The 18,706-nt window shown below is 45.9% G+C and overlaps 1 protein-coding gene across 4 annotated transcripts in view; it reads left to right on the forward strand.

Annotated features, from left to right (window-relative positions):
* Positions 1 to 4,732: 4,732 nt before the first annotated feature.
* Positions 4,733 to 18,706, forward strand: part of MRTFB (myocardin related transcription factor B) — a 73,294-nt gene continuing 59,320 nt past the window's right edge. For 3 of the 4 annotated variants that reach the window (XM_077316415.1, XM_077316422.1, XM_077316418.1), the window contains exons 1-2: positions 4,733 to 4,824; positions 9,745 to 9,803. The gene's annotated coding sequence lies outside the window, so the exon portion shown is untranslated. Of the gene's footprint in view, positions 4,825 to 4,922; positions 5,125 to 9,744; positions 9,804 to 18,706 lie in introns of those variants that run through there. The other variant, XM_077316416.1, reaches the window with a different exon arrangement.

An 18,706-nucleotide genomic window follows, 5' to 3' on the forward strand; every position in this document is an offset into this window, starting at 1 on the left:
ATTCCACCTTTGCCTCTTTAAAACACAATCCTTGAAAAGAGGGGGTCACAAATAACAAGCCAGCCCCAGACACCCAAGCACAAGCCCCAAGCGTCCTGCTCTAGTTATGATTAATAGCCGATTCCTCTCGGTTCCTCTTAAAAATGACCTCATTATTTATCCAGCGTGTGGCTCTGCAAATAAACAGTTTCTATATATAAAGCGGAGTTGTCCTTAGCTTGCGTTACTGGGCATGGTTTTCACGGGTACGAGGCGGAATCTCAGGTTACTGGCACAGGAGATTCTTGGGCTGGTGTGAAATGGCCATTGTCGGGTTCCAGGTGGCATTTGCACAAGCGTGGCTGAAAAGGGAATTTTCTCTGGGGCCTGGAGAGGGAAAAGGCTCTGGCTCCCAGTCCGGCTAGTGCCCTAATGGCTTGGGTCACCAACTGACCCGGAAACAAATCCGCCTTGTTCTTTCCCAGATACGCGCAGAAGAAATCTGCAGGGATTGCTTTCTGCCCAGCATGGATTGTCCCAGCTGATCCTTTGCCAAGCTGGCACTTAGCTTATGGCCTAGCAAACCTCTTGGGAAGTCCTCCGTCTGTATTGTCCTGCCAAGTTGCCCGGAAAAAGAGCCCTCTTCTGCTTTTTTGAGAGTTTTAAAAGGAGATGAGACAGATTCCTGGAGGACAAGTCTATCGGTGGCTCCTAGTCATGGTGACTGAAGGGAACCTCCACATTCAGGGGCACTACACCTCTGAATCCCGGAGCCAGAAGGCCACATCAGGCAAGGTCTCAGAGGAACTGGTTGGCCACTGTGTGAAGCAGGATGCTGGCCTAGAGGGACCATTGGTCTGATCCAGCAGGGCTCTTCTGATGTTCTTATGAAGGCTTCAGCTTCTATGCCCTATTGCTGGCCCTCCAGAGGAACTGGCTGACCACAGTGTGAGAGAGGAGGCTGGACTAGATGGACCACAGGTCTGATCTTACATTTTTATGGTTTAATACGGAGTAATCAGCAAGTGTGCTTTCATTCCCCAAAAGTTGATGCCCATAGCAAAGGGGAAGCTGCAGAGAAAGTCCTGCTGCTTCTTTTGTTCAGACTTTGGGCTTGTTGAATAAAATAAGCCAATTAAAATCCTGTGATCTGTCTTCGTTTGGCGTCCAAACAAGACCGAAGAATGAACTAATGATTTCAGACTCCACCACAAGCTTGGCAGTGGTGTAAGAGTGAAGGGGAAATATCTCTGCTATTAATAGTCAGTGGCAAGCTATAAGGACTTGATAAAAAGTTCATCACTCATTTCTCCTGAACTCTGTCAGTCTGTCGTGTCGGACACATGCGGCACACACGGAAAACTTGGCCAGGCCTGCCACACACAGTCTGACTGCATGCCATGAAAACAGCCCAAATCCAAATCAGAGAGAATATGTTCCACATGTACCACGGCAGGCAGCATTTCTGCAGCGCTAGAGAATCATGAAAGCTCAATTGTTCAAGAGCCGTACATCCATGTGGTCAGCTGGCCTTAGTTCTGTGTTAAGATGAGCTTCCTGCTTGTCCCACATTGTTGTAGGAACGGATTGTTCCCTTCTTTGTTTTCTTACCGAAGCTCCCTTGCAAATCTCTTCACGGGTTGGGAAAGAGGATTCAAACTGTCCTCTTATTTTTTTAACGTTCTGGCAACAGCGTTGTCTTTCTTCCAAGCTGAAGCCTGAGAGCTTGCGTTTTTGGGGAGCCACTAAGCTGAGATTTCTGCTGGTGGCTATGCGATTTCTTCTCTCTGGGTTGGATGCAGACTAAATTGGCAGCTTGTGCTAATTCCCCTTTCCTGCTGCAGAGACTATCTCCACTCATTTCCTAGTTCCCCTGGCAGGTAAATTTTCCAACCCTTTTCCCTGACTCTTTATGCCCAGAGAAAAGGACAGAGGCTGATGGTAATTGCAGTCCATGGACATCTGGAGACTTGAAGAGGCTCAGAAGATCTAGATATGGCCGGTGTCTACATGAGAGCTTCTGGCAAATCTGCATAAGCCACAAATGGCATGATGGAAGAATGGTGATAGGAACTAAACAGTCACAACAACTCTGTTGCATCTGCTTCTTGATACACCAGAGCCGTCATTATGATAGTCTGAGGGTCAGTTGGCTTCCTGGAAGGCTGGTCTTCATAAAGCACAACTTCCAGATGAGATTAATCTGGGGCCTGGAGACCAAGCCCCCTTGGGAATGTCCAGCCTGGAGAAGAGGAGGTTGAGAGGGGACAGGGCGGCTCTCTTGAAGTATCTGAAAGGTTGTCAGAGGAGGGCAGGGAAAGGTTCCTGTTGGCAGCAGAGGACAGGACCTACAAGAATGGGTGGAGAACAATATCAGATAGATATCAGGTGGAAACAATTCAGTTCAGCAGTGGAATCGACTGCCTAAGGAGGTGGTGAGCTCCCCCTCACTGGCGGTCTTCAAGTAGCAGCTGGACAGATTCTTATCCTGGTTGCTTTAGGCTGATTCTGCATTGGAGTAGACCGCCTGGATGGCTCCTTCCAACTATAGGATTCTATTATTCTTAGCTCTTCAGGAATCAGCCGTTTTCCTGAGCTTTCCTGCTCCCAAAGCAATTCACACTGAAACAGTGACACTGGGGTCCAGAGAAGGCGAATGGAATCCGTTTTGAGCTTCCTTTGGGGAGGGAAAAGCAGCATATAAGAACCAACTCTTCTTCTTCTTCTTCTCCTCCTCCTCCTCCTCCTCCTTCTTCTAGGATCCAGAAGTCAACATCTGTGTGGGCATGCCCTCTGTATTTCTGTAGAAAAATTGCTGTGTGAGTTGGGCCTGCCAGTCACCCACTAAACTAGCTGTTGCAAGGATAAAGTGGAGTTGAGGAGAAGAATGTACTCCAGGCACTCATTGGGGGGAATGGATGGGCATGACTATGCTCTTGATCATCATGGGTGCTTCATCTAGACCAGTTGCTCCTACATAGTTGCTCCTATTCCACTCTGTGTTTTGTGTGAGTTTAAAAAATGATACCACAGGGTCTGAAGAGCTAGGCAATCTTTGGCAAGGAGCAAAAGATGGGATTGCTGATTTGAGCATCTCATTTTAAGTTTGTTTTTACAAGTCTAATTAGATATTTCAGGGGAAAGTATTTGTGTAACTTTCCCCCCTGCTAAACTTACTCCCCCCTCCCTCCCCAATTTAATATTGTGCCTTTTATTTTGTTTTTTGGTAACAGGGACTTGGCAATGAACTGTCTTTTGAGAAGTCTGTTTGGTTGTGTAATAAAGTCAGATTGTTTTCTTATGATTATTTTTGGAAAAAGACAATGGCTCAGGACTTAAAGGAGAATCAGTTGTAAGGCTTTTGTTTATAGGAATGTTAAACTGATTTGGCCGTCTTCCCCTGGGCATTTTCTCAAACCTCTGTGTATCATTTGTCAGTATTACTAATGATAAAGTTAACTGCATTTTCCATCACGAATTCTCTGCTTTGTCTGTGAGATGCGCTTCTTACACTAACACGTTAGATTGGCTTTTTAGTGGGAAACTATTTTACAAAATGAAAAAGAAGAAGGAAGAAGAGTTGGTTTTTTATACGCTGCTTTTCACCACCTGAAGGATGCTCAAAACAGCCTTCCTTTCCTTTCCCTACACCAGACACCCTGAGAGGTAGGTGAGGCTGAGCGAGCTCTGACAGGACTGCTCTGTGAGAACAGCACTATCAGGGCTGTGACAAGCCCAAGGTCACCCAGCTGGCTGCGTGTGGAGGAGCGGGGAATCAAACCTGTCTCACCAGATTAGAAGCCCCTGCTTCTAACCACGACACCCCACTGGATTTCTGTTAGATGACTAACAGCGAACATGATAGAGACTTGAAGTGGGAAAAAAAAGGATGGAGAGAACTTTTCATCTCCGCAACTCAGAGTCACCCAGTGAAGTTGAAAAGCAGTCTGAAGTCTCTATTGCAATGCTGACTTTACTGATCCGCCATGAGCCATTGAAATGGGAGTGGCGGGATATAAATCACACAATAAATTAAATAAATAAACAGAATAGGCAGATTCTTAGCGGCTCTGTTAACAGCCGACTGATGTGCAAAGGAAAGGACTATATTTTTTCTTTTGCTCCTGAAATGTGTCAGAAAGTGCCCTCAACTCACAGCGGACTCATGCCAACCCTGTTGGGTTTTGACTGCAAAATCTGAGGCACTTTGCCATTGCTTGCCTCCACATCATAATGGTAGTCTGTCTTGTGGAGGTCTCCCATCCAAATATTAGGTAGGGCAGACTCCGCTTAACTTCCAAGATCTTATGAGACCTTGCCCTCGAAAGCTCCCGCCTTGAATAAATCTTTGCTGGTCTTAAAGGCGTCATTAGACCCTGACTTTATTGCACTACTCCAGACCAACACGGCTGCTCACTTGAATCCATCCACTCGGTCTTAAAAGTCAGCCCTGGACTCAAGACTTGATTGTTGCTTCAGGCAAAACACGGGCGCCCGCCTCAATCAGTCTCTTTAATACATCAACTTGGTGGAATGCTCATTCTGTGTGGGTGCATTTATTTTGCGCCAACAGAGGCTTTGTGTTTGTGCATATTCTTATTTACACGCCCGTCGTTCCCCTCCAACCCTCTTCCCGCCAAATTCGCCTCAGCCGCCTCTGCCAACCCCTCCTTTGCCCAGGCGGCAGAGCGAAGCACCCGGATGGAGGGCAGCGCGCGGCGGCCGGGTGCCGCGCGCGCGCCACGCCCTCTCCTCTCGCCCCGCCCCTCTTCCGTCCCCCTCTCCCCCCGTCTCGCTCCCAAAACTCGCGAGAGGACATGTCCGCGGTAACGGCGGCGAGCGAGGGTGAGTGAGGGGCGGACTCGCGTCCGCGCAGGGAAGGGAGAGGGAGAGGAAGAGGGCGCGGGCGGGCGGTCCCTTCTCCTTCTCCAAGGACGGGGGCCGCGAACATGGCGGGGCGGGAAGGGAGGAGGAGGAGGGCAACGCTTGGCGCGCGCCGCGTCTCTGGGCTGGTCCGAGCGGCGACTGCGGGGATTACCTCAGAGGGCTCGGGAGGGGGGCGGGGCTTGCGGGAGGCGAGGGCCCCGCCCAGCGGTGGCCGCGTGCCGATGATGCTCCAGGTTATGGGTCCAGCTCGTGTTGCAGGTGCGCGGGGGCTTTGATCTCTGCTTGCAATGCAGCCACCTCCCTGGGGTGGGGGTGGGAAGCCTCTTAGGTGCATTTATTGGAATCAGGTCCAGTGGGTAGCCGTGCTGGTCTGAAGGAGCCCTACAGAATTGGGAGTCCACCCATGGCAGCTTTAAGACCAGCAAAGGTTTATTCAAGGCGTGAGCTGTCAGGTGCAGAGAGCCTAAGAATGCAGGTATAAGGAGAGAGGAGATGAGTTGCAAGTTGGGGGACGGCATCGCAGTGTCGGGAATAGGCGGGAGGGTAATTAGTTGCTGGGAAAGGGAATCAGTCCTTTGGGTTTAGTTGTTCACAAAAAGCATTGGGGGAATAAAGCTGTTAAGGTTAGTGGTTAATGGCAGACGCTTTCCCAGTTGTGAAAACAGTGCATTAAATTAAAAGAGACTTGTGGCTTGCCTGAACTATGCTTGCACTCGAAAGCTTGTGCCTTGAGTAAATCTTTGTTGGTCTTAAGGGTGCTACTGGACTCTGATTTAGTTTACAACTAATTTACTACCAGTTTACTTTCTCCTTATATTTGTACTCCTAAAATCCCTGTTCTGTTGTCTGGGCAAGTGTGCATTCACACAGAAGCTCACACCTTGAATAAATCTTTGTTGGTCTTAAAGGTGCTATTGGACTCTCTAATTTTGTTATTAAAAATAGGCTAATCTTTAAGGTGCTGCAGCATGGCTGTCCTTTTCCCATTGTGTTTCAAGCACCAAGCGGGACTGTTCTGGGAGAGAAGAGGCAGAGGCTCTCTGCCCCACCTGGGTCCCAACCTGTGAGGTGGTAGGGGACAGGCATTTTTTTTTGGGGGGGGGGTAGAATATGAATTTTTATCCCACCTTAAAGTCTCATGAGATACTTTTTCCTAGGAAGAATTGATAAGCTCAGGGATGTGGGGAAAGCAACAGGAATACACGAACATGACTGAAACAATCAAATCTGCCTTGCTACATTGGTGATTTTTAAAAGATGCATTATGCTAAACATTTATACAGCACTTTGACTGTTCAATCCTGTTCTTGGGCACAAATGTGTGAGAAAAAGGTAGCTCAGTCTGATTTGCAACAGGAGTAAGTAGAAGGTTTGTGGGAGGCTCCTCCCCTCTTTTTTTGTTGCAACCTTTAGAAACATCAGCACATTGTAACCTTCCATGACATTAATATGCTGGCCCCTTATAAAGGATTTTCAAAAGGAGAGTGGAAAGAGACACTGCAGAATTGCAGCTGATAATGATGCTCAAGGCAGTGTGTCTACCTGGACATCAGTGTTGATTTCTCCATGCCTACTTACTACCCCTCTGTATCTCACACCTAATCCAATCATGTCTGCTATTGTCATTCACCTGCTTATTATCATTTGCCTGCTAACACCATTCAGCACTTGAAACCTCTCAACTTTCCAATATATAGGATAGATAGATGAATTCAGCTATATTTGAAAAAGTGACCAGTGACTCATGTCAGCTACAAATGTTGCTAGTATTTATGGTGATACTATGTTGAGTAGCACTGGACTCAGGACATATCTTTGTGGAGTTATTAGTTGCCCTCGGAGACATGTGCTTTATTTATTATATATATATATATATACAGTATTTATCCCCAGGGTGAGGGGAACCATCTAATAACAGCTATGTTTCTTTCCTGGGGAGAGAAGTTTAAAAAAATGTCCCAAGTTTTGGCTGATGAGGAAATACAGGTTTTCATTCCAAACCATCTTATACATGACTTTTTAAATTAAAGTTCATGGGGTATAGTTGTATTCAGGACTGTAGATTTGTTACGGCTGTTCGTACTCTCCTGTCTCATTCAGAAGACATTTCCTGATTTTTTTTTCCATTAATAGAATCATTAGTTTGGAGAGCTCTGCTGCACCTTTAGTTTTGACACTCCCCACTTTAAAATGTTGGCTTTAACATTGAAATAGAACTTTATTTGAGGGTTGTCCAGTTCGACCTGTTTGCTGAAGTCAGAGGAGGAAGCTTACCATGTAATTTTTTATTGCAATACTGTTGATTCAGGGTCAGTTTATGCATATTTATAATGCGCTAGGAGTGAGTGTAAGTGAAGCTGGGATTTTAATCTGACCACTTTTTTGTGGGTCCCATAACAAGAGTAAGAAGTTAGCTAAGAACCAAAAAAAAAAACCCCTACTGCTTACCAAACACTGATAATTGGTGATGCAAAACATCTATTAGGCAAAAAGATAGAAATTGTTATTGCAATTTGATTCTAAAACAGAACAAATTAAAGATTGTATGATAAAATGGGCTCAGAACCTTGGAGGGAATATGTATGCACCGACTGAAGGCATTGTGGGTCAATGAACTGAAACTGACAGAATGTCAAATAGTAAAAGAAAATGGACATGAAATGTTTTTAGATGGAATATTGCCCCTAAAGATACAGCAAGAGTTACCAAGAGTTATAATGGGATATGAATGCATAATTCTGTGGTAGTTACTAAATTTGCGCTGGATCCAAAATACGCTATTAAACATGGTACCAAATAATATTGAAAAATATAATGAGCTTGTTCAGTACATGGTAAAACCTAGGATCCTTCATGCATCAAGATGGGGAAAAGGATCTTTGACTGATAATATGGACTGTTTAGATAAACTGATGGAATATGGTACAATGGCAAAACTCACACGTTTCATACATAATATCAGAATGCAGAAGAAAATGGAATCCAATTTTACAATATATTGGCATGTAAAGAAATAATTGACTCTTAGACTGTGTGTACGACCTTTGGAGTGCTTGCACTCAAAAGCTCACACCTTGAATCAATCTTTGTTGGTGTTAAAGGTGCCCCTGGACTCTGATTTTGTTTTGTTGTGCTGCTTCAGACCAACACGGCTACCTCTTGAATCTATCTTTGGGGGGGAAATAAGCTAAAAATGTGGTATGTGGCATGTGACACTTTGATGATGTAAAAGAACAAGATATGCATTGCTAAATGTCAACTTTATGCTTTTCTTCCTCTTCTCAAATAATAGTCCTGTAATATTTCTTACCTTTCTGAATCAAAACATTTCTATTTTTTAAAAAAAGAGTAAGAAGTCCCAATTTCCTATTGAATGGAGTGTTGATCTTGGAAGGTCTTCACATCTCTATCACTAAACTGAACATTTCATCCTTCCTGGAAACTTCTGTGTATTATAGAGCAGGGGTAGTCAACCTGTGGTCCTCCAGATGTTCATGGACTACAATTCCCATGAGCCCCTGCCAGCATTTGCTCATGGGAATTGTAGTCCATGGACATCTGGAGGACCACAGGTTGACTACCCCTGTTATAGAGAACTTCCCTCTTTCATTGCCTTAATGGCGTAGGCCGTAAACCTGTGGTTAGCAGGACATCAAGTGTCCGATTGTAGAAACGCTGAGCAAGAGTTATAACACAGTAGTGGGTAGTCCCCTATTATTTTAACTATTCTTTGTGTGTATAATGAGCAGTACACATACACACAGATGGAAAATGCTTTCAACAGTGTACTTGATTCTGGGTATATTTACAATGATAGTAATTAGAATACCAAATAGCTGGAGTAACTCTGTCACTAGATGCTAACCAGCTACTGTGTTCAGATGACAGATACCTTGCTTTCTAGACTTCTAGGGATCCTGTGCATCTTTTAAGGTGTAGGTTTGTGTACATTTTGTGTACATTCTGAAGGGGACATTTGACAGAATGCAGCTCAGCAATGCTTTCGTTCCATGTTACCTACGGAAGGTGCAGAACTCTTTGTGCAGAAACAAGTAACTTTATGTCAAATTGTTTAGGCTTGACGCAAACTGGAAACGAAAACCTTATTTGTTTTAATCGTAAAATACTAATAATGCTGTCGAGTTGACGCGGTATTAAATCTCTCGCATGTTTAGATAACTGATAAATGGGTGTTGATGTCCGGTTTGTTTATTTATTCATTATATTTATATGCTGCCCTCCCAAAGGCTTAGGGCGATTCACATAAAACGGAGCAAAACCAATACAGATAACTTAGGTTAACAATAATGAATCAAGGGAAACAACAAGCAACACGAAACAGTAGAAAAATGTGGGAAACATTAAATTGTTTAATTTACTGATAGGCCAGTGGGTTGGGCAGAATTACGGTGGGTGCCATAGGAGGGGGCTCAGGAGGAGGGCCCTTGGGAAGCGGTGGTTCAGGTTGACCTTAACCAAATGCCTGGTGGAAGTGCTCCCTTTTGCAGGCCCTGCAAAATTCTTAAAGTTCTGTTAGGGCCCTGATCTTCTGTGGGAGCTCGTTCCACCAGGTGGAGGCCAAGATGGAGAGAGCTCTGGCCCTGGTGGAGGCCAGCCGAGCTTCCCTGGACCCAGGGATCACAGTATGCAGTATTAAATCACTCGCACGTTTAGCTAATATTCTGCGCAGGTTTTGTGGAATGTGTTCTTCTGACTAGCCGTAGTTTCTCTAAATCACGTTCCCTATACGTCGAGGTTACCTGAAACAAGTCACTTCCCTGCAGCAGGAGCTAGGATTGCAAATGTGGTTATTAAATACATTTTGATGTAACTTCACATGACTCTTTTTTTGTGTTTGTGTGTGATTGCATTTTTCAGGTTCACCGCGGGCCTTTTGATTGGAAGGGGATACAATTTTGAGTGGTCGTATTTCTGAGGTAAGTGGAAGTTTTCATACCAACATGCATTAATGCTCTTCATGTCATCTTTCCAAAATGATTACAAGGGATGATACCTGGGAGCTATCAAATCAATTAGCTTTCTTCCAGGTTCTCATAAAATAATAATTTCACTTCCACTTTGGACAGTGCTTTGATTCCTACCCGTTTGCTTGCAGATTCTTGTAGGATTCGAGCCAACATATTTACTGTGTTTCATAGGGGCCAAGCCCATTGCATTCAGGAATACAATGGACACTAGACTGGGAGTGTGTGGAAGAACTCTGCAGACGGCCTCCCCCTTCCCCCAGGACCTGGATAGGCTGCAGGCAGCTGTTAGGGAACTCACCGGCAGGGGCAGCTCTCACACAGCAGAGATCTGCAGCCTCCGAGCCTCAGAGGGAAGTGGAAGGAGGAGGGGGTGGTCAGGGGTGGGGGACGGAAGGCAATTGGCTAGCCTCTGGACCAATTTTAAGTTAAGATCACAACAAAGAATTAACGCATATACTAGTATGGCCCGAACCAAGAAAGATCTTGAGGTAGCCCCATTGCTTCATCTTCATGTTATATCCCCGAATCTCTCCCTCTCCGAAGCTTTTAAGTCTAAAGATAAAAAATAAATTGGAAATTGAGTCGTAGAGCTTCCACGTGTTATGTGGTTGGACTTAGCATTTTTCCTTGGCAGAATTGTGTAAGGTAGACAAGCAAACAATGAAAAGAAATGCTAAATATATGGAAGCCCCCGCCCCCAAAATACATTTGAGAGAAAATATTTGCAGTTGTTGTCAAGGCTCCGTTGTTACCATAGACACAGTTCTGCAAGAAGTAGATTTGCTTAATGCTTCATAGATAAATCACATGTTTCCTTTTCACAGCTTGCACTTAAAAATATCTGTATGGGGGGGGGCAGATATTCTTGATGCCTTTCTGCCTAAAGAAGTTTCTGCCCAGTCTTCATCAGGGTCATATCAGTTATTATTGCTCATTATCATGACAGAAACCATGAGTCTGCTCCTTGGCCACCCGAAAGCCACCTCAGCTAAGAAGATGTGGCAACAGGATTAGAGAAGTCACATTTCGAGAGATGTCGCATTTCTAGAAACGTTGAAGACCTGGAAAGACGTTTGGGGGGGATCTGTCCCCTCCCTGCATTTTTCTGCGCGGTTTGCGGGGGACTTCATATTTCTAAACAGAATCAATAAACAATGCACATCTGTCAAGTTTGCACACTTCAAGTTCAAAGTGCCTTCAGCGCGTTTGAACATCTGCTGTTAACTCTGGATTATGCTGCATCCTGTTTCATTTTGTAATCCCTTCCTTGAAAATGAAGTTTGGGTCTTTCATCAGCCCACATCAATGGGGAAGAGCTTGGTCTGCTCTGACCCTGTTTCTGGCACTGGGGAGGGCGGAGGTAGCAGTGTGGCATAGGCCTGCCCCGGCCCTCTCTCTACAGGCTCCAGAGCAGGCTCCCTTTGGTGAAGAAGAGCAAACTGGTAGCCAGCCCAGGGTGCAGGTATGGTTCTGTTCACACATCACCTGAAAATATTTTGGTGCCGTCACATCCGGTGGGAGTGGCTAGGTAATGTCACATCTTGTGACATGTGACTTCTGGGGTCCTGGCAGGAAGGTGTGGCCTGCTGACATCGCTTCTGGGGTTTCTCAATGCCTGAAGAATGTTTCAGGGGGTTCTCCATGGTAAAAAGGTTGAGAAAGCCTGGTAGATGAAATCAAATGCCAACTGGGCCCTTCCATTCTCCACGTAGGCACCAAAGGATAAATGGACACAAATCTATCGTCCAGAATCACAAGATTGAGAAACCTATAGGAAAATACTTTAGCCCTCCAGGACGTTCGACGATTAAGCTCCAAGTAGCTATTTTATTACACAGGAACAGACTGGACAGGAAAATGGCCGAGTTGCCAGTTATTACAACACTCAAAACAATGGCATCCCCAGGACTTAACAGAGATCTTGGCTTCTCATCTCACTGCATATGCTAACCTGAGCTCCTATATCTTCAGCCAGTCCTTACATCCTCATTCTTAACAATCCTCCAATCTTATTTGGAGTAATAGATAAAAATAGTGGGTTGAAATGTAATAAATAGTACAATGTAAGGTAAGTTGGAACAGTAGATTTACTGACGAGTTCCTTATGCACCTTGACTCTAATTAGCCCTTCCTGGAAGCCAACCTCCCCTACCTATGTGTAACCTTTGAGGAAATCTGTTTCCATGTATCTGAAGGTGGCATGCTAAGACTCTCTGTTCTCACTTATATCCAGAATTGAATATTGTTGGTTTTGCGGATGTCACTGGACTCAAACTTCCTTATCACGTGTGTTTGTTAACTCTTATTTATTTATATTTATATACCGCCCTCCCCTGAGGCTCAGGGTGGTTGACAGAACACATAACAATACAAAGAACTTAGATTTTCCATAATACATAGATCACCACCACGATAATAATATTAACATGAATAACTGTAACAAAGGTAACTATAACAGTGCAAACAGGCCCAGGGGCAGAACGTATGAGTGGATTTCTGGGAGGGAGGGAGCAGGGGCCCTGCGGAACTGCTTTAGCCTCATTTTGTATTTGTATGCTAATTCCTTGCCATTCCCAGATCTTCTCAACCACCTTAATCCAGTCTCAGGTATAGTCACCTGCATCGTGACGTTAACTAGCCCTTCCTGACCACTACTCCCCACCCCTTCCTCTACGTAAGGGCTGAGGCCATTCTGTCACACAGCATCCAAAGGAGCGTGCACGCCCACGAAAGCTTAGACCTCGGATAAAATTTTGTCGCTCCTCAAAGTGCCACCGGACTCTAACTCCATTCTGCGGCCTCCCGGCACGCGGAATTGCTATTTTTGAGTAACGATGGCGAGAATTAACAATAAGCAATGCAACTCAGTTTCCATGGCAGCTAATTCTTAGGTTTGCATCTGATGCAGGCTGAAGGTAATTGCCGTCTTATAAGCCACAGCGCTGGAAGTGTGGGGGAAGCGTGCTGTAGAAGTTTTAAAGAATTAATCACTCCTCCTGGCGAAGTGATTTGCTTGCCAGTCGTGTGTGTGTGAGGTGGCAAGGAAGGGTAGGGCCAGCTCCTTCGTGGCCAAGCTCCGTGCAGATGCCCAAGGCATGGATGGCACATGCATTTTGCAGTCGGCTTGCTGAAACTGGGGGTCTGGCCAGTGGCTGGATAGGAGGTCCCTATACAGAGCCAGCTTGGTGTAGTGGTTAGGTGTGTACACTTCTAATCTGGCGAGCTGGGTTCGATTCTGCACTCCCCCACATGCAGCCAGCTGGGTGACCTTGGGCTCATCACAGCATTGATAAAGCTGTTCTGATTGAGCAGGAATATCAGGGCTCTCTTAGCCTCACCGGGTGTCTGTTGTTGGGAGAGGAAAGGGAAGGCGACTGTAAGCGGCTTTGAGACTCCTTCAGGTAGAGGAAATCAGCACAGAAGAACTAACTCTTCTTCTTCGGTCATCTCAAGGCTCAAAAGAAGCAGCTGGAGAAGTCGGATAGTCTTGACACAGAGGAAGCAAACCTGAATTTCCTTCCTCCTCGGTCTCAATCTCATACTTTCCTTGCTTTGTTTTTTTTTTTTTTTTGTTATTTTGTTTTGGTTCAAGGACTTGCCTGACGCGAATCAGCAGAGTAGCACCTGCAGTGAGTTCATAAATGGAAATAACTCAGGGGTTTAAATATACCGCCGTCAGTGAAATCGCAAAGTTAACCATTTGTTAAATGTTCCAGCGAGCATCTCCCAGCATCTAGTAAGCGGAGGAATATCCGTGGCCGTGATTTTCAGTTATGTATCCTGCAGCAGGCAGCTCCACAATTCTTTCTGGGGGCACAGGGGATTTCAGGCAGTGCCTTCTCTCCTCTTGCGGTGCATTTTGATATCCAGCGGAGAAGGACTGCTTTCTATCTCTCTCCCTCCCTGAGAATAACCCAGAGGCCTGCCTTTCTCAACTTTTTAATGGTTGAGCACCCCCCCCCCAAAAAAAAACATTCTTCAAGCTTCAAGGAACCCCAGGAGTGGCGCAATCATGTGGAATATGCCTGGGAAGCAAAGCTGCGTACATGGCCCCTCCCCTTCCCACTCCTTCCGAGCCCATCCCTGGTCATTTGGGGAGGGGTGGGTGGATGGACCATGACCATATCTGGTCGTATTGCCAAAATTTAGCAAATTTTAAAAATTATTTTAAAACTTAACCCCCGCTCATTCGGGAAACCCTTCCAGGACCTTCGAGAAACCCTGGTTGAGAGAAACCTGACATTAAACTCCCCCTTCTGAAAATGCAGGATTACGAAGATGCTTTCTTGGAGTCCCAAAACGCAGGCCGCAGGTTTGTTTTTTCCCGTGCCTTTGAAGAAACGGTTCTAGCGTTTCTGCCCGCAGCTTCATTTCAAATGGAGGAAAACCCGAAAATAGAGCCGTAATATTCTCTTGGATCTCAAACGCATTTATTTGCAAGGCCCTTTGGTTTTCATGGAATTCAGTTCTCTGCACATTCCTGCCATGGACTGTTTACGCGCTGGGAACTTCACTGCCCCAGCTCCTGTGCCGGAGCACAAATTGGACAAATTTGGGTGCAGGAAGAGGTGGGGCAACCTACCCTGACTAAAACGCCAGCCTGCAGCCCGGCATGAAACCTCCAGTGCATAAACGGTCTTGAAAGGAATAGGTTTTCTAGAGAAGCGTGGCATTAATGCTCCAAAGATGGCAATTTGCATTTCTGTTAAGATTTTTAAAGAGGGATTGTGCTTTTTGCAAAGACTCTCCTAACGATGTACCTATTTTAATGAGTGTGGGGGCGTCCGGAGCTGATATAATGTCATGAGAGGGGCCGGGAGAATGACAGGCAGTGCTTTCTAAAAGCTAACAATTAGGCCGTGAGTAGGTGCACACGATTGTAAATTTAATTAGATCTGAAAGCTGCTTCGAACGGGACCTTTCTCTGTGCGGAAGACTGGTTAGCCAAACCCGTGCCCGAGACGGGCATGGAGAAAAAAAACAATAAACATTTCTAAAATCTCCTCTCCTTCTCCGCCCACATGATGCAGTAACATCGGGCATCTAAATCCAGCAAATATCAACAAATAGAACCAGGCTCCCACAATATTGGCAATTACAGGTTTTGTTGTGCACCCGAGTTTGGAATGCCTTTATGTGAAATTCTAAACTCCCCAGGAATCGGTCCCTTTGTGATGAGTTCCATAAGAGAAGATTCTAAGGCATAATTTCTTCTCCCTTTCTTTTCATCCACTTATGCAATAGCGTGAAAGGTGTGTGTACCTGTAAAGAGGTTTTGCCCACTAGGAATTCCTTCATCTTTGCCAAACGTCTTTTGCTACTGCATTGTGCCTTTAGGGATTACTGTCGTTTTAAATTTTTTTAGTTTAACAAATCAGTACTGGGCCCAGTCCAGTCAAGGGTTGTCCTATTTTCTTCTATCACCAGTCTAATTAAGAGCCAGCTTGGTGTAGTGGTTAGGAATGTGGACGTCTAATCTGGTTAGCCGGGTTTGATTCTGCGCATGCAACCAGCTTGGGTGACCTTGGGCTCACCACGGCACTGATAAAGCTGTTCTGACTGAGCAGTGATATCGGGGCTCTCTGAGTCTCACCTCCCTCATGAGGTGTCTGTTGTGGGGAGAGGAAAGGGAAGGAGATTGTAAGCTGCTTTGAGACTCCTTCAAGTAGAGAAAAGCGGCATATAAGAACCAACTCTTCTTCTTCAGTAATATCAGGGCTCTCTCAGCCTCACCCATCTTGCAGGGTGTCTGTTGTGGGGAGAGGAAAGGGAAAAGAAAAGCAGCATATAAGAACCAACACTTCTTCATTGCCTTTTGGGGGTAGGGATTGGGGGGGGGGGCTCTTTCTAATGCAGGGTCAGATTCAACAAATTGGAAGAACCTTGGTACAACCTCGGAAGTTGCCAGTGAGTTTTGTGGCCTGTGCACTCTAGCATTTCTTCTTCCAGAGCACTAAAAGCCATATTCTAGAAGATGAACCATCATAGGCTTAGAGGAAATGCAACACCTTAGTCCTGTTTTTTTTTAATGTAGGTATTTCTAATTCTCCTTATGTGCACCGATGACCACATTCCTTCAGGGTGAGAAGATTGAGCATTGGGTTGGTTGGTTGACCATCCACCTGGTGTTCGTTTTAGTCCCTTCCATCAAAAGATGGGAAGCATACATAAAAATCAGTCTTCTCTGCTCCAAGAATGGTCCCAACATGGGTCAAAACCACGATGATGATGATCATAGAATCATAGAATCCTAGTGTTGGAAGGGGCCATACAGGCCATCTAGTCCAACCCCCTGCTCAACGCAGGATCAGCCCTAAGCATCCTAAAGCAGATGACTATTGGAGGGGCAGATGGACAAGAGAGCGACCTTGCAGATGTGGACTTGTGCTCTTTGACTCTGCCCCCCCAATTGCACCTTTTTTCCGGTGAATACTGGTAGGGGATGCTGAATGTTACCGGTGCTCCTAGTTGAACCAGACAAGAATGGAAAGAACATTCTGTCTGTCGAGTTAGAAGGCAAGCAACACTGAAAAGTGAAAAGCCGCTTCGGAAGAAGCGATGAGTCATAAGCACAGAGAAAGCAATACACCCACAGGATCTATCCTAAGCATTTTATTTTACCTCTGATCGGTGCGGGTTTGGTGCCGTTATATAAGAACCCGAGGAAGCCTCCCTCCTGATTCGGTGGGCGGTTGTGAAAGAGAGTGTGCTTCACCACGGGCACCCGGTGGGCATTTTAAACCAGTCGATCGGCAGAATGGGTGGCAGCTAATTTTTGAGAGCCGGACAGCTGTTACGAGGCAAAGGTGTGATTCTTAAGTGGGAGCTGGGTTTGGAAAGCCTATTTGATTTTGATTTTCTTTTCCTCCCTGTGCGTTTGAAAAGCACCCTCTTTTCCTTAGGATATGGACAAGACCTGAACAAGAAAATGAAAGGATCCTTCCATTGTGCAGGGGTGGGAGCAAAGTCGTGTCTGAGGCAGCTGGGCTGATGTCCTGGTTAGACCGCCACAAGATGGCGGATGTTGGACCAGTTGGCAGCAGGAAGGCTAATGAGATTAACTTCATTGGCTCCAGATGGTTGGCTGTGTGGTGCCATGACCACCTCCAAGTCCAGATGGGCTAGGATCATGTAGGAAGGAAGGACACGCTCCAAAATCACTCTTGTCAAGGACATTTTTCACCGCCGTTCCATAGCATCTTTCCCCACCTTGTCAATATTGAGGAATTTTAAAATATTTCCTGCCTGGATTATATTCCATGCCATATATCTTGCTTTGTTTGATTTATTTATTATATTTTTATACCGCCCTTCCATACTGCTCAGGGCGGTTTACATATCACGGGGGGTGGATACGTGGAACGACCTAACATATAACATAGTCATCAACATCAACAATAATCTAACAGTGGTTCTGAAGAACACAATTTCAGTGGTCTTAACAACAATATAACAGGAACAGGAACTTCGCTAAGGCCCCCAGACTGGTTCAGGCCATGGAGGGGATGTCTGAGGGGGACGTGTGGATGTTATTTGGGTTTGGTCGGTCTCGGGCAAATGCCTGGACAAAGAGCTCCCTTTTGCAGGCCCTGTGGAATTCTGGGAGTTCCGTCAGGGCCCTGATCTCTTCCGGGAGCTCGTTCCACCAGGTGGGGGCCCGGACAGAAAAAGCTCTGGCCCTTGTTGAGGACTGATGTGCTTGTTTGGGGCCAGGGATCACCAGCCAGTTGGCGGTGGCAGAGCGTAATGCTCTTTTGGGGTATAGGTGGAGAGACGGTCTCTCGGGTACACTGGGAGTATCTCAATACGTCAACGTGTCGGAGTTCTGCACTGGGCAAGCTTTAGACCAGCCCAATATTCACAGAACTCTTCTTGTTTGTTCAGGACCTCTTGAGTGACTCCTCTCAAAGCCGCTTCCTTTCAGGGGTCCAGATCTGTGTTGCTCTTTCCTTCACTGTGACTAGTACACCGCCGCAGTTTGTTTTAATTAGTAAAAGTTAGCAAAGGCCAAGGACTCCGTGTTCTGTCAAGACTGATCTGTCCCTACTATGTTTGTAGGAGGCCCTCCCACCAGATTGTGTGTGTGTGGGGGGGAGGCGTAATGGCAGCATGGGTGTCCTGCAGATAAACAAAGTGTCATTCATCCCCAAGCTGGCGATTAACGGCAAAGCGATACAGTTTATTTTCAGAGGAAATACGAAGCCTCGTAAATGTTACTGGGCACCAACGGCCTGCATAAATGGAATAAAATGAAATACTCCAACGAAGTGGGCTCGTTAGGAGCCTGACATGGCAATTGTAAAGATTTTGGAGACTATAAACCAGGGGTAGTCAAACTGCGGCCCTCCAGATGTCCATGGACTACAATTCCCAGAAGCCCCTGCCAGCATTCGCTGGCAGGGGCTTCTGGGAATTGTAGTCCATGGACATCTGGAAGGCAGCAGTTTGACTACCCCTGCTATAAACACTCATTGCGTGGCCTGAAATATGGACCATCCTCTCGTTCAAGTGACAACAGTCCCATAAACAGAGAAATATTATTTGGTAAACACTTGTATATTTGTGTGCTTGCTAGATTTTTAACCTGCCACTCTCTAGAGACTTGTGGCAGGTTACAATATAACCCCCATACAACATATAAAACCCTATCTAGTCCCATAACAAGGCCAGCAGGACATTAAAAATAAGCAACCTGAACCAAGAGTGGCAGCGTAACCCACCCACCCCTACCCCCACTTCCCGCAGCCATCCACCCACGGGTGGGGTACGGTAGATGTCACCACATAGCCTGGGAAGGGGCCTTGTTCTTCTTAGCCCTGACCCCAGCCAAAGGCCTGGCGGAAGAGCTCCCT

Source organism: Paroedura picta, chromosome 17, assembly GCF_049243985.1.
Source record: "Paroedura picta isolate Pp20150507F chromosome 17, Ppicta_v3.0, whole genome shotgun sequence".
NCBI lineage: Eukaryota > Metazoa > Chordata > Lepidosauria > Squamata > Gekkonidae > Paroedura > Paroedura picta.